Raw genomic sequence first — 15972 nt, 5'->3', positions numbered from 1 at the left:
ACCTGACTTTGACCTGTGTGCCTTAGACAAGTGATATAAAATCTCTGGGTCTCAACATCTTCATCTGTATAGTGGGAATGATTAGATGTGTGTATGTATGGTTGTATGTATGTATGGATGGATATATAGATAGATAGATACTACGGTGTTTCCCAAAAATAAGACCTAACCGGATAAGCCCTAGCATGATTTTTCAGGATGACATCCCCTGAACATAAGCCCTAATGAGTCTTTTGGAGCAAAAATTAATATAAGACCCAGTCTTATTTTTGGGGAAACACGGTAGAAGCTTTGCAAGCCTCCAGTGAGATCATGAGTATTTAAAAATTGCTGAAGATAAGGAATATCTACAAGAAAACATTTAAGTCACTCCTGGCTTCTTTTATCAGGATTTGGGCAGGCCCAGGTGCTGAGGGATGACATGTCTAGTTGTTAAGTCTTGGAAGCCAAGAATATCATAGTTGTCATAGCTTAGACAGTGTTTTTCAATCATTCAAAAACTTCTGATATATAATGTTGGAAATGGCCTAAAATATTTTTAAAAGGTCATTTTGGCACTTTTTATATATGATAAGTGTTTTTCAGTTAAAACATATATATCATAGAAATATATTATTAAATATTATATTATAGAGTTCATTTAAATTAAACATTTATAATGTATAAAGACTAATTTTGAGTTTTTCTAGGGTAACTGCCACTTACTATTTAAGGAAAAGCATGATTTGTTGGATAATATCATGTTTAAATTAGGATTGAGTATATTTAAAAGTGGATGTATGCTGTTTTACACTTTAGAACGTCAACAATTGTCAAAAACCGTTTTAGGACGTGATGTGTGGAATCCTCGCATTCTGTATCATGAAAAATCAGCTGATTCCTTGTCATCCATTGCAAATGTGGTTTCTACATGATGGAAGAGAAGGTTCCAGGCTGTTTTTTTCTAAGCACATCTCCACACATAACACAGTGCAGCTATACGTAGTCTCCATTTCCAATAAAAGCCAAGCTGAATTGGAAAGAATCAGCCCTTTCTTGTTTTTCTTTTTAACTTTAACTTTAACTTTTTTCAATTACAGTGGACATTCAATATTATATTAGTTTCAGATCTACAGCATAGTGGGTAGACATTTATATACCTTATGAAGTGATCCCCCTGATAAGTCTAGTACCCACCTGGCACCATATATAATCATTATAATATTATTGACTATATTCCCTAAGCTGTACTTTACATCCCTGTGACTATTTTCTAACTGCCAATTTGTACTTAACCCCTTCACCCTTTCCCACCCAATCCAACCCCCTGTTATCTGGCAATCATCAGTTTGTTGTCTGTGTCTATGAGTCTGTTTCTATTTTGTTTATTCATTTATTTTGTTTTTTAGATTCCACATATTAGTGAAATCATATGATATTTGTCTTTCTCTGTCTGACTTATTTCACTTAGCACAATACTCACTAGCTCCATCCATGTTGTTGCAAATGGTAAGATTTTATTCTTTTATGGCTAATATTCCATTGTGTATATGTACCACATCTTCCTTATCCAGTCATCTATCGATGGGCACTTAGGTTGCTTCCATATCTTGGCTACTGTAAATAATGCTGCAATGAACATAGGGATGCATATATCTTTTCAAATTAGAGTTTTGGATTTCTTCGTATAAATACCCAGAAGTAGAATGGCTGGGTCACAAGGTAATCCTATTTTTAACTTTTTGAGGAACCTCCATACTGTCTTCCATAGTGGCTGCACCAATCTGCAATCTCAGTAACAGTGCAAGAGGGATCCTTCTTCTCCACATCCTGGCCAGCACTTGTTTGTTGATTTATTGATGATAGCCATTCTGACAGGTGTGAAGTCATATCTCATTGTGGTTTAATTTGCATTTCCCTGATGATTAGCCCTTTCTTGTTTTGTTTTTATATCATTTTTGAAGAACCCAAGACATCCTGCTGTGCTTTAAAATAATATTGAACAGATGAATGCAAATGAGCCTGGCAATGAGCACTTTGATGCAAGTTGTTGGGTTCTTATGCTTCAGTATCAGTATTTTTTCTACTTTTCCTAATGGACAAACCAGCAATTGTGGATAGACTTAAGACAATAAATGAAAGCATCTAAAAACGATTTAAAGTTGTTTAATGGTCAAAAAATACGCATTGACTATTGAGTGTAGCTGCGTAAGAAGCTGAACCCTCCAGAGACTGAGTCACAAGTACCATTTGTTCACTCAGTAAGCACTCACATTGCTCTAGTGGAAAAGCTTTTTAATTTGTTTAACTTACTTTTGAATAGCTAATAGGGTTAGGTGGTTATAAATGCACAAACTACAATAGCAAAGTGGAATTGCTGGGTCAGAGTGAATGCATTTATAATTTCGATAGCTGTTGCCAAATTGTTCTCCAGAGGGTTTGCTCCAATTATATGCTCAGCAGGGAGATCTGAATGCTGTTTCTTTGCCAACGTTTGATCTTTGCCAATCTGATATGTATAGAAATGGTATGTCAGTGCTGGTTTAAATATGCAATTTTCTTATTGCAGGTGAGGTTGGGCATCGTTTCAAACGTTTGAGAGTCATTTGAATTGTCCATTGATATTCTTTGCTCACTTTTTTCTATTGAAGATTGTGGGTTTTTTAAAAATTGATTTGTAGGAGCTCTTTACATATTAGGGAAATTAGCAGTATGCTTATGACATTAAACACAAATACTTTTCCAAGTTTGCTGTCTCTGATTTTGTTTATGATAGCTTCTGCCACACAGAAATTAAATTGTTTTGTTTGTTTGGAGTTGAATGTATCCAGCTTTCATTTTATGATTTTGTGGCACAGTCAGGAAGACCTTCAAGGGTGAGAAAAGTAATTATTTAATTTATTAAAACTTTAAGAAAATGAGATGGACATAGATCCCATCATCTCCTTTAACTAAAAGTCCCTGGCTAGGAAGACCTTGAGAGACCACAAGCCTGTGGTTGGTATGTGCTGATTTACTCCAACCACTGACAGCATTGAACCAGAGTGAAGACGGAGGTGAGACGCAGAGAGGAAAAGTCCACCCAGTTGGTGGAAAAGCAGCCCACCGGCCTTCTCTTTGGAGGCATTGCTGTTTCTTCTCATGCACTCCCCCCAACCCCACCCCATGGTGGGGAAGCTCAAACTGGACCATGTTTCTGCATGCCGCACCCCCTCCATGAGTGTGCTGCGAAGGAGGGAGAGAAAGCTTCTGCTGGTTGCTAGGAGAAAAAGGCAGATTCTCCATGGAGAGCAGAACTGTGCTCTGAGCCCACAGGGAAAGATCAGGCAGATGGGGGAGGAGCTGTCCCAGCATCTTCTCTGGGCCCCACCCCTTCCTGGAGCCCCTCCTTCCCAGTCAGACCGCCAGCCCTCATCCTAGCATCCTTCTGTGAGTGTAATCCTGAGGTATGCTTCCTTTCATTACTATCTGCACTTCTAAGAAGCAGGGCCTTAGTTTGCAGAGAGCTGGGTTTACCGAAAAGCTCATGAAACTCAAAGAGTCAGGGTCTGTCTCACTCTCATGGGTCCTTCCCAGGCTGCCACAGCCTATAGCAATGTGTTCCCACGACCCATCTTTTTCTACAAATTGCCATTTTGAATTACTTTTCTAAGAGTCCCCCCTTTCAAACTGTTTGAGCTTCAGGCCCCACAATCCTCTGCTGATCTGCAGTGAAGCAACTACAATGGTGAGATTCCAGGCAAGCTAGAGGAAAAGCTTTGTTTGGGAGCTGGGAATCTTCCTGTTGTCTCCAAAATCACCTCAAGCCAGAGATACCATCTTAGTCATAAGCTCAGGAGAGCAATCAGTGTTGGTTTTTTCTGTCACCAGTACCTCGAGTCTGACCCATGGAACTTGCTTTGCTGAGAGGACGAATGAATGAGTGAGTGAATGACATATTCCAACTCTGCCAGGTGTTACAGCAGCACCTGGCTGCCTGCCCCCTTCTCAGCCCTTCTCAGAGGACATGGTTGAGAGAAGCCTACGTAGCCGGAAGGTGCTGGTTCCTTCCTCCTCCAGGCCCAGCTCAGCAGCCACTTCCTCTTGGCTGCAGTTAGAGGTGCAGGTGGCCCTCTGGTCAGTGGGCAGGGGTGGGTGGGTTGGGAGGTGGACCAAGGTCCCTCTCTGTTTATTCCCTTAGGCCTGAGTGAGTAGTGGTGTCCTTCAATGAGAAGTGTCCAACTTTCTTGGAGTTGAGGTGGTTGTGTTTGTGTGTGTGTGTGGGGGGGAGGGTGGATTGTGGGGGACAGTAGGAGTTTCTGAGAGAGAAGGAGAAGGGGAGGGAGCAGCAGCCCACAGCTCACGTAGACTCTCCACCTGCCTCCCCCCAACTCTTGATTTCAGGTGGTAGTCCCCTTCTTTCCTTTCCTTCTGTCACCCCTGCCCTTCAATTCCTTCCTAACTAACAGCTGTTCCAGAAAATCGCCACTGAATCTGGACCAGACCTTAGTTCTACGTCTCCTTGGAATTTTTGGATGTGGTCAGCCTGGTATCTGTCCATCCACTCCTACTGTTCTGTCTCCTCTGCTCTCTCCTCAGCTCTGCAATTCCTGCTTCCAGGTCCTGTTGGGGGCCGTGCCTCCCTCCTCAGACTGCCAGCTCTGTTCCCTGATAACTGTTGGCATTTAGGTAAAACTTAAGAACAGAGTGGTTGGGCGGAGCACGTCACTCTGGGGGTGAGTGGAAACGGGGCTGTTACAAAGGCCCCGAGAAGGTGTCTGAACAGCACGTGAAAAGGGGTGAGGCAAGAAACTTGGACAGAGCAAGGCCCGGAATTGAAGGAGCTTGGTTTACCTCACCCAGGAGTTTGGACAGCAACAGATCTTTCTTTTGCTCCTCCTTTCCTCCCTCCCTCTCTCTCTCTTCCTTTCTTTTTTTCCTACCACTTTTTCTCTTCCCATATGAAAACAATGCATACTCCCTAAAATAACTTCGGGATATGCAAAAACCAAGAGTGTGAAGACAAGAATTTTGCCAATTCTCTGTCATTTCCCCAGGGCCTATTGTGGTGCCTGACATTCGATTGATGCTCAAAAAATACTTATTGATGACGTGGGTACTCTGCAGTATCCTGCAGGTACAACATGGGCAAGGTAGACAGGGGATTGTCCCTCTTGGAGTCGCTATACTTAACCAATAACCGTAACCTGGCAGGTGCCATGGCAGGGAACTGTGGCAGAAACACCTAACATTAGGGTGGGGAATTCAGGGGGGGCTTCCTGGAGTGAGAGGTGCAGACACTGAGACCTGAAAGTCACAGCAGGAATTAGTCCCAGTGAGGGTGTTCCAGGCAAGGGGAACAGGATTGGGTGAGGCCCAGAGGCAAGAGAGCCCTGGGGTGTGTGTGTGGGGTGGGGGTAGCAGTGAGTTTGAGGATGGAAGAGTTACAGGAGGGGAGCAGAAGTGGCTGCAAAGCAGAAGAGGGGTTATACCCCAAAGGCCAAAGTAAGAATATGGGGCTTTGTCTTGAGGACAGTGGCGGCAGTTTCGACAAGATAAACTGAGCTGTGATGAATTTTGTAGCAAAGAGAATGAAACCAGGGGGTCAGGGAATTAGGAGACAGGCAGGTGAGAGACTGTTACTTCAGGGGACAGAAGGGAGCGTGGTCTAGGCAAGAGCAAAAGGGACAGGGCAAAGCAGGATTTGTGGAGTCCTCACAAGGCACACTGGTCTTGGGGGCTGATGTGCTGAGGGGGAGAAAGGGAGAGAAGAGTCTAGTAGGACTCCCAGGTTTCTGGCCTGGGCAAGGAACTTAATTTGTGGAGGGGGAAGGCCTGGGAACATTATGTAAAGGCTGCACAAATGCTACTTACTGCCAAGTCTTCTTACTATTCAAACGCATTGTTTGCATGTGGCTCGCAAATCACTGATGACTGATAGAAGTGACAGATAGATAGCCTGCCCTGGCACTCCGCTGGCTCTCATGCCCCTGCCCTCTCCTTACCAGCGGGTTCCTTCCTGTCTGAAAGGCTTGCCCCAGCTCTAGTTCTTGGTTTTTCTTCAAGGTCCCTTCTCCCTCTACTCGCTAGTTCTTAAGGAAGCAGACATTTTCCCTCCCTGGCCCTGGGCCAGCTGCCGGCCCAGGATTGCATGAGCCCTCCTCACTGTTACCTGCTCCTTGTTCATTCCTGCCAGAAATGCACCATCAGACCCAGAATCGGCAGCCCTAACTCGCTTCCCCTTTCTCCCACCTGGGCTTTTCTGCTCACCTCTTAAGTCACTTGCCCGCCAGCTCCTTCCTTCCTCCTTGATTCTCTTCTCTCTCTTCTAAAGCTGCAGCTTCTTTGAAAATCTTCCCAACCCTTCAATGGCCCCCTTGATTCTGCATAAGTATATTCATGTGTGCACACACACAGGTGGACACAACCAGAGCTACAGGTCTTCTGTGACATAGCCAAGAGATCACCCTGACCTTGACACATACACCGAGGCACACACCCAGGTATGTGCAGCGACGTGCTAGGCTGGAAGCGTCCCAAGGCAGAGCCTGGTCTGATGTGTTTACTTCCAAAGCCTAGCACCCAGTGGGTGGGTGCTTAGTAAATATTTGTTGGATGAAGAGTGTGGCAGACACAGATGTGCTGTGCAGACCTCCCTTTGAGAAAAGACATGGTGCCCGGTTGCAAGGGGTGCAGTGAACTGACGGTTCCAGTCGTTAGCTTCTTCAGGGACCCCAGGGTGAGGAGAGTGAGGCACCTGGGACACAAAATTTAAGGAGGTGCAGGCTCTCAGGGTCATGCAAGCACCGCCTTTCCTTTTGTGCTCGTCACCTGCCTCGCTGCTCTCTAGTTATGGCCTTGTGGGCCAATGACTGAGCACAGCAGCGAGTATAGGGCCCGGTCATTTCTGCTCAGCTCAGTCAGAGCTCCCTTAATGGGCAATCTTTGCTCTGGAGTTCCCCGTTGAGCAGGTAGAGAACTGTCAGAGCTGCCCAATCTTGCTTCTGCCTATTTCCTTGCGTGGAAGTCACTTCCCAGTCACCCTATCCCATGCCTTTCTCAGCCTCAGCAGCTGTTTCCTGGAGAACCTGATCTGATGAACAGGTGTATCCAGACTGCAAAAAATATACACATGCCGCTGTGAGGACCTCACACTCAGTCCTGAGCCCAGAGCCTGGTCTATACTAGATGCTCAATAAATCAATGAGTGTCTAAATGGGGAGGAAATCCCCAAGGCGTTTGAACACCTCCTGGGAAGCCAGTGACTACATATGCCCGACTTGCTAGATGTCCCCAAGCTGGGGTTCCCATGGTGACTTTGAAGGCAATAATGGAAGTGAAAGAGCTACTTTGACGTTTAAATAGTTCCATAGAATTTATGCTTTTAGATGAGATAAGGCCATTCAGGTTAAGTTAAAGGCCTGATCCTTTGCTTTTGGCGGGAATGGTACTATCAGAGCCGTGTGGTAACTTGGGCTCATATTGAGATGAACAATGGTTCCCACTGGCACCTGCATAGAAACGTGTTTTTCACTGGGCATAATGGAGGCAGAGAAAAGGAGCGGGAAAGTTCATGGCTTTGGACTGTCGTACCAGACATCCTCAGGCAAGTCACTCTACGTCTCTGAGCCTGTTTCCCTACCTATCAAGTGGGATCTAGGAATGTCCCGTCCTGGTGGCTGTGAGGATAAGATGAGACAATACTATAAAGAGCTCACTGGAGTGTGTAGCCCTGAGCAGAGTGGCAGCTACTATTATCAGCAACGAACACCTATCAAAACCTTTTGAAACACGGTGTTGCTGGGCAGAAATGCCATGAGGTGTCCTTGGTGGCAATTGGCCTAACTGCCTCGAAGGGACCAGGTTGCACAGAGACCGTTCCCTTTGAGAGTAAGAGAGGACTTCAGTTCTGAGGCCACAGCAAACATGGGTATGAGCCGGGCCAAGCTCCTACGAGACAGGAAAAGCTGGAAGAGTCAAGTGCACAGAGAATCCACAAGGCCCCGGCCCTAGGCCGAGCTTGGTGGGGAGTATAGGAAGTGGGAAGTCTATCTGTACTTACAGGATTAGGGTTTGGTCAGTATCCCAGGGCTGTTCACCTCTATCAGCCTGAAGGACTAATACATGCAAATGATATGGTATCTGGATTCACCGGGAAGCCCCACAGACCTGCCTTTTTGTGGGTGTTCCAAGAGCTTTTTGGGAAGGAGACTATTCCCTTGTCCTAGGAGGCAGGAGATTGCATATAAAACCTTCACACAGTCTGGTGTTCTGAACATTCACATATACGTATGAAATACAGACTGGGAGGAAATACACCAAACTGTTAACCATCGTTTTTTTTTTTTTTTTTTTTTTTTCCATTTAGGGAGTGGGATTACGAACAATTTAAATTTTCTTCTTTATACTTTCTTTGTTTTCTCCAAATTCATTCTCCATGGCTTGATGATGTAGGTGGAATGGAGGGCGGAGTGGAAGACGTCAAAGAAAAAAAAAAAGAACGTGTTATTCTCAGAGTCCATTTAACTTGGCGATGAGGTTCTAGACTCAGCATTTTCACATGAAGAACATGAATTTGCTGCCAGCTTACGATTTCTAGTAAACAAGAGAAAGAGAAAGAGACCCCGTCAGGCTCCTTCACTCCCATTCAGGACAGGAGTACGGGTGGTCCAGGAGGCCTGAATAATCGTCTCAGATTCTCATGTATTCTTCTCTTCTCTTTTGCACAAGGAGGGAAAAATGGAGACGGACGTCCCATCTGTCCCCAGGGCAGTGTTCAGATGACTGGAGGCTCAGAGATGGCCTATGGAGAGAGGTCTCTACAAGTTTAATACCAGGCCCAGCTTCTCATCCTGGGGAAGAAGGGTCTGGACACGGGGCTTTTTGATAATCTGGCAAAGTTCATGTTTGGCACTCTCATCTCTTTTTTCTGAGCGTTTTCTCCACTTCCAGACAAACCTTCTTGTTCGTCATTGTCTAGGCACTTTAATGACCTTCCTGGCCCCAAGCCTTATATATCCTCATATGGTCCCCTTTCTTCCCCCACCTCCCTCCCCTCATTTACATTTCCCTCACTGCCCTGTTCTTTGCTGTCTCTTTGCAAAGCATGCTGACCACTAATTCATACTATAGTGTAAAGGACCCCCACCCTACAGTCATAAAACGTGACATTAATAAAAGCAGTTTTACCATGGAATTCACTCTGTGGAAAAGTCGGTGTAGATGAGCCAGAGCCCAGTGCTGGAATTAGCAGGTCTGGGTTTAAGTTTTGTATTTGCCTTTAAATCATTGCCTAACCTTGGGCAAGTCACACTCTCTGTCGGAACCTCAGTTTCCTCACCTATAGAAGCATAACAGGACCTCAAAATTGTCTTTAAAAAAAAAAATCAGGTCACAAGATGTTTTCCTCTCTATTACCTGGTTTTCACACTAATCCTGTGGTTACCTGGGCAGGAAGCCCTATTATTCTGATTTGCTTTTCAAAGCCCAGCTTAGATAAGCCCTTCTCCAGTGAATGCTTTCTCCCCCCACCCCCATCCCCACTCCCAGGTTAATCAGTCTGCCCTGGGGCTGGCTGGCCTCTGCATCTGTCACTGGCTCCTGTGGTTCCCACTCAACTCCCTACCTTGTATCAAGGGCAGTGACCCTTCATTGTCCCTTTGGTTGCCCAGGGCCTAGCACACAGTAGGGCCTCAAACGGCTGTTCTAGTAACATTGAATGACTCCAAATCATTGTTCACAGGGCAATCAGCCACCTGGATTCTGTCTTCTACAGTGTTCATTAGCTCACCCTGTGCTGCCTTCTCTAGAAACTCAGTGGGTGGGTGGTTATGTCTTCATTCGGGTCTCTAATGACAGTAGTAGGCAGGAAGGATCTAAGGGTGGAGACTGGGGCACCCCCTGTAGAGGCTGTCACTCTTGTAGTACCAGCCCTACAAACACAACTGGTTCAAACACCAAAGAACTTCCAAATTACTTGCCCTGCCCTGAGCCAAATATCATCTTACAAGTGCCTGACCCAGGGCTGGCACCAAGTAGGTGCTTCTCTGATGTTAAATGCTAGTTCCTGCCCCTCCCTTCCCTAGCAGGTGAAGGTAAGAAAACAGGAGACTCTAAATGGGTTTCCAATTAATGCCTCTATGACGACCGAGTAAGAGGTCCCATCACCACGGAGTTCCCCCAGCACCTGCAGCCATGTTGTAATTTATACAATCTGTTTCTTGTTCTCAGGGTTCTGAGTGTCCTCCTGGAGGATTTAGAGAGGCTGTGTGTGTGTGTGTGTGTGTGTGTGTGTGTGTGTGTGTGTGGCAGCAGCAGGGTCACTGGCAGTGTGGTGATAAACAGCAGTCCCAGTTCCAGCAGCTGTGCCACCTGGGCAAATCACTGTGCCTCTCAGGGTCCCAATGTCCTCATCCTGTAAAACGGGGTTAATAACAGCCCCCAGCTCATTGAGTTGGTGAGAGGCTTAGGTGAGAAAATATTTGTGAAGTGACAGGCAGAATAACCTGGAATAGTAATCCTTGTGTCCATCTCCAAACACTGTGGCCATCGTGGGGCAGTAGGAAATACTGGGCAAGACCCCTCCAGAGCAGCCTCTGCAAGGACCCCCAGTCTACAGTGAGCCCAGGGGGTGCCCTGGCAGTTGAAGGGCACCTAGGCAGCCGTGCTCTTACTGCTGGCCAGAACTGGAATGTCCTGGGTGCTTGCATAAGATTTGGGATGAAGACCCAGGTGGCTCTGTGTTTGCAAAGCATAGCTTTCCCTGGGCCACAGAAGCTACAAGCCCTGACCAGGCCTTCTTGGTGATGAAATGTGCCCACCCTGGGTGGAGCAGGTCAGTCGCAGCCATGGCCAGGCTGCCCCACCCTGTTCTCTGGAGTGAGAACAGAACAGCATGTCTCCCTCTGGGTGTCAGCCTGGCCCAGAGCCCAGGGTCCAGGTACAAGGGTGGAGGGTTAGGCAGAGGCAGGGAGACAGCAGACCCTGATGTGACCCCGGCTGGGCTCCTGGCAAGCTGTGTGACCATGGGCAAGCCCCTGCCCCTTGCTGGGCCTCAGATTCAGGCCCTGGTCAGCTCAGGGGGGTGTCTCCTTTCCACCCTCCCAGGAAAAGGCAGTGGCACTGCCAAGAAAAATGAGCTTGGGTTCTAGTTTCTTTCTTTCTTTCATTCATTCATTCATTCATTCATTCATTCATTCATTCATTCATTCAGTTTTCCTAAGGGCTGAGCCCATTCTTCCGTAGTTAAAACACCTATTCTTGAGGCTTGAGGGTCTAGATGAGAAGAAAAGACACGTGCCCTCACATACCCTGCATCAGTCTGGTGAGAGCAAGTGCCCAGAGGAACTCAGAGGGTGTGATGGCAGCCCTGAAGGGCCAGATGGCATTGAAGGAGAGCGGACTGAGGCACACTGAGGGAAAAGGCGGGCATTCCAGGTGGGGGGACGTGGTGTGTGCCTGAAAAGGCAGGACTCAGAAGCCCTGGACAGTGAATGAACCTCCTCAGACTGTTGTCCTGACTTTCACTTCTGTACACTGACCCCTGCCCTGATCTAGGGCCCAGCCCTGATGTGGGGGCTCCCCCAGGGCTGGGCTTCATTCCTGGCACGCTCTCCCACCCCCACTGGCTCTGTCAGTGGTTTCAGTGCTTGGGGTGACCGGTTAAGAACAGCCACTTGTGTGGACAAGATGGGCCAGCTGCAGAGGCTGTGTCAATAGCTGCCTTTCTCTCAGCACTCTCCCTTTTGGTTTTCATTCTGGTTCAGTCGGGAGCTGTGATTTTCCTACCGCTGAGTCACTCAGGGAAGAGCAGTAGAGAGGGTGATTAAAAGTGTTTCAGTTCCTGGGATTTCTCATTTCTGTTAACAGGAATTCAAAGCAAAGCCACAGAAGTCCTGTGTTGTGCCCTAACAAGATACCCCATCAGACCAGAGATTCTCTTAGGGCACAACAGGGTCTCCCTGTTAGACCCACAGCTTCCTGGGGCCAGGGCCTGTGTCTCCCCTCAGACTGGGGCTCCCTGAGGACAGGGCTGTGTCTCCCCTCAGTCTGGGGCTCCCTGAGGACAGGGCTGTGTCTCCCCTCAGACTGGGGTTCCCTGTCTGTATCCCCGTCCTGTCCGGGGCTTATTGAGGGACAGGTCCAGTTCTCATTTTTCTGCACAAAGCCCCCCATAGCCAAGGGCCACTGAGTGCCTTTTCAGAAGTACTATTTAACCCACTGTCAGGAATAGATTAAGTGACCTGGTGTCCCCTCCTGGGGTTTCTCTCACAGCAGAGGAAGATGCCAACATATAAGTCTCTTATTTTGTTCCTGCGTTCTTTTCTCCTCTTTCCTTTTCCTGTCTCCTAGTCAGGTCACCAAAGGCTGCAACCTTTTCCTCAACTCACCCTCCCATCCCTCAACATACCATTCCTACCCAGCCCTTCTGGCCCCTGTTCTAACTGCGAGCCACTCTGCTATTCATTGACCAGGGAGCAAAGGTGGCAGAAGTGGGCACTGCTGGTGAAACGAGAGACCAAACAGACGGTGCAGGACTGGCTGTCCTCCCTCTTGCCTCCTCTTGTGGACAGCTGACTAAAGTCCAGTTGGGCTTGCTCTGGCTCTGCCCTCAGGGGGAGCCGAGGACCAGAGAGAACTGGCTAGGGCTGCATCCAGAGGGAGAGATAGAAGGAAGGACTTGTGGGTAACAGGCCAGGAGAGGTTCACACCAACCAGTGAGACCTTCTGCCAACATTTCCGCCATTGTTGAGGTCTCTGAGGTCACTGCCCTAGGAGCAGCTCATCAAGGTGACTCCTGTGTGACCCACAGCCCTTTCCACACGCAGCTGTTTCTGGCAGTAGCAGCTACTGTTTGCAGAGCGTGTCCTTGGGACCACGGGTGTTAGAGAACGTTGATCTTTCTCAAACCGTTTCACCAAAGAGGCACCCAAAGAGGCCAGGCTGCAGTCCCCTGAGGGCCTTGGCTCAAAACTGTCATCTCGAAGCCCGAGTAGGATCTTAGTCTTCTGTTTACCTAAAGCCCACACATAAAGTTTGCGTTCTAGTTCATCATATCTGTGTTTAATACAAAAATAATATTTTCCTCACGTTCTTTGGGTCAAATGAATGTTGCAAGAAGATGGGGCGCATTTATCCTTTGGCTTTGCCGCCCTGGGCCCAATGGTGCCAACGGTGAGAGCTCAGAGCAAGTGGCACAGGGGCCCAGATGGCCTCAGATTTAGTCCTAGTGTGGAATCCTCCCCACCCACTGCCTTAGCTGTGCAAGAATACTCTCCATTTTCTCTATCCTCCATCACCCAGGTATTCCAGCTGGAGGTCAGCGGTCACCCTGCCACCTGAGGTATGGGGTGGAGGGGGGAGAAGGGTTGCGGATGTTCTTCCCTGTGTGTAGGGCACTGTGGAGAAATTAAACCCTTGTGCACCATTAGTAGGAATATAAAATGGTACAGTCGTTGTGGAAAACAGTATGATGGCCCCTCCAAAAATTAAAAATGGAATTTCCATATGATTTAGCAATTCCACTTCTGGCTATTCCATTTCTGACCCAAAGAAGCAGGGTCACAAAAAGGTATTTGTACACCCGTGTTCATGGCAACATTATTTATAATAGCTAAAACATGAAAGCAACCCAAGCATCCATTCATAAACGGATGGATAAGCAAAATGTAGTGTATACTCACAATGCAATATTATTCAGCTTTAAAAAGGGAGGAAATTCTGCAATATATTACAACATGGACAGCCTTGAGAACATTATGCTAAGTGAAATAAGTCAGTCACAAAAAGATAAATACTGAGTTATAAAGATTGAGTTATAATGATTCCACTTATATGAAGTACCTAGAATAGTCAAATCACAGAGACAGAGAGTGAAATGATGGTTGCCAGGGGCTGAGGAGGAGAGGGAAATAGGGGAATTTTGTTTAATGGGCATAGAGTTTCAGATTTGCGAGATGAAAAGAGTAATTGGGGACGGATGGTGGTGATGGTTGCACGATAATGTGAATGTATTTAATACCACTGAGCTCTATGCTTTAAAATGGTTAAGATGGTAAATTTTAGGTTATGTGTATTTTTCCCCCCTTCTTCTGCCTCCCCCGCCACACTCCGGTTCAAGCCGTTGTTTCTCAGTCTAGTTGTGTGGGACACAGCTCCCTGGCCCATGCGGGAGCCTTGCGCTCTCCCCGGCTGAGGCGTTAGGTCGGTCGGCTGCTCACAGCAGCTCATGGCAGCTCTTGCTGGCTGCCAGCTGCTCATGATGGTTGCCGGCCACTCATGCTGGCTACCGGCCACTCCTGGCAGCACATGGTAGCCCACGACAGCACACTGCAGTACACTGCAGCTCATGGCAGCTCATGCGGACCTCCGGCTGCTCATGGCAGCCCAGCTCCAGGGAGAGCTGTTGTTCACAATCTTAGCTGTAGAGGGCGCAGCGCACTGGCCCATGTGGGAATCGAACCAGTGACCTTGGCGTTAGGAGCATGACGCTCCAACCACCTGAGCCACCAGGCCGGGCCCATTATGTGTATTTTACCACCATAAATAAAAGTGGAAAAAAAAAAGAAGTAAACAGGACCTCTTTCCACTTCCATGATACATTGTGCTTTCCCAAACTAATCACAACCGTATTTCTTTCCCAGATGCTCTTCCAGAAGAGGTGAAGTCTATTTCCTTCAAGAAGGGGAGTCTATTTCCTCATCCCACTGAAACCGGGTGGGATTTTGTGAGTGCCCAGATGGACAGAATGTGGTGCAAATGTCACTGAGTGGCACCCCAGGCTAGGTTGTATGGGGCAACGCAGCTTCTCTCCCTCTTTCACTGCTCACTCACCCTTGACAAGCAGCCAGCATGCTGTGAGAAAGCCAAGGCCATGTGTACGTGTGGTAGGTCTCAGCGAACAGCTCACCTCAAATACCAGACATGAGTGAGTGATTCTGTAGATGATCCACCCAGACTTCAAGCCCCCAGCTGCTGTCGGGAGCAGAGTTGTCCCCACCAGCCCTGCCTGAATTGTAACTTTGGAGCCAAATAAATGTGGTCTCAGAAGCCACTAAATTTTGGAGTATTTTGTCACACACATTAGTTACTAGAGTCCCCAACCCACATCCCTTCCTTGACTTGAAAAATACTTACCCTGAGCTAGGAGCAAGGAGGAGAGATGGAAAGGAGGTGCTGGAAGAAGAAAAGTTGGGAGCAATAGGTAATGAATACCTTCTCCTTTCACCCCATTCAAGGCGGCACTTAAAATAGAGATTGAGTTATAAAGACAGAAAGAACATTGTATTTCTTGCTGATACAAGACTGTGTGCAGAAACCCCTCCTTCCACAATGAGCTGGAATTACCTGTTGATATGTTTGTGTCCTTGAGCCCCTGTCTGTCATTGTCTGGGTCCCCCGTGACTCCTCCGCCCCAGGACCATCCTGTTACAGAGGAGACACTCCATAAACATGTGTCAATGAATCAATGAATGAATGGTGAATGAATGAAACCTAAAGCCCGTCATGTTTTTTTCATAAAGATCTTGATCATTTATTCAGAGAATATTCATGCAAAGTCAGGCTGAGAGACTTACTCTTTTTATAAATGAGGACACTGAGGTCCAGAGATGGGCAATGACAGGGCCAAGGCCTCGTGTCCAGACGGTGGCAGAACTGATTCAGAACTCAACCTCCAGGTGCCCAACCCAAGCTCCGCCTACTCACCCATTGGTCCTGACCCCCACCAGGCCAGTCATACCCTGACTGGGATAGATTGGGATAGTCTTCACCCTGCCAGTTATGATCTGCTCCTGAGTCTACTGGCTGGGCTGGTCCTGGCCTCTCACAGGCAAATGGCAGATGTAGAGACCTTGTGGGCTGGTGACCCAGGACCAGGAGGAGGGGCTGTGGAACAGTATCTGACACAGAGTAGGTGCTCCATAAATATTCGTTGAGTTGAATTCAATTGAATTGAAGTAAACACCCCCAAAAATACATAATGTGAGCCCCAAAAAGGCTAGGTAATAAATCTGA

The 15972-nt window shown here is 47.4% G+C and overlaps 1 long non-coding RNA gene across 1 annotated transcript; it reads right to left on the bottom strand.

Moving 5' to 3' along the window:
* Nucleotides 1-2257: 2257 nt before the first annotated feature.
* Nucleotides 2258-6488, bottom strand: LOC141571866 (uncharacterized). Its single transcript, XR_012496919.2, has 2 exons — nucleotides 6229-6488; nucleotides 2258-2847 (listed from the first exon to the last, which is right to left on the bottom strand). It is a non-coding gene; the product is annotated as an uncharacterized LOC141571866 (long non-coding RNA).
* Nucleotides 6489-15972: the final 9484 nt, after the last annotated feature.

The sequence above is a fragment of the Rhinolophus sinicus genome, chromosome 2, assembly GCF_057876585.1.
Source record: "Rhinolophus sinicus isolate RSI-liver-muscle chromosome 2, RSI-T2T, whole genome shotgun sequence".
Classification (NCBI taxonomy): Eukaryota; Metazoa; Chordata; class Mammalia; order Chiroptera; family Rhinolophidae; genus Rhinolophus; species Rhinolophus sinicus.
This window is presented reverse-complemented; position numbering and strand designations above follow the sequence as displayed.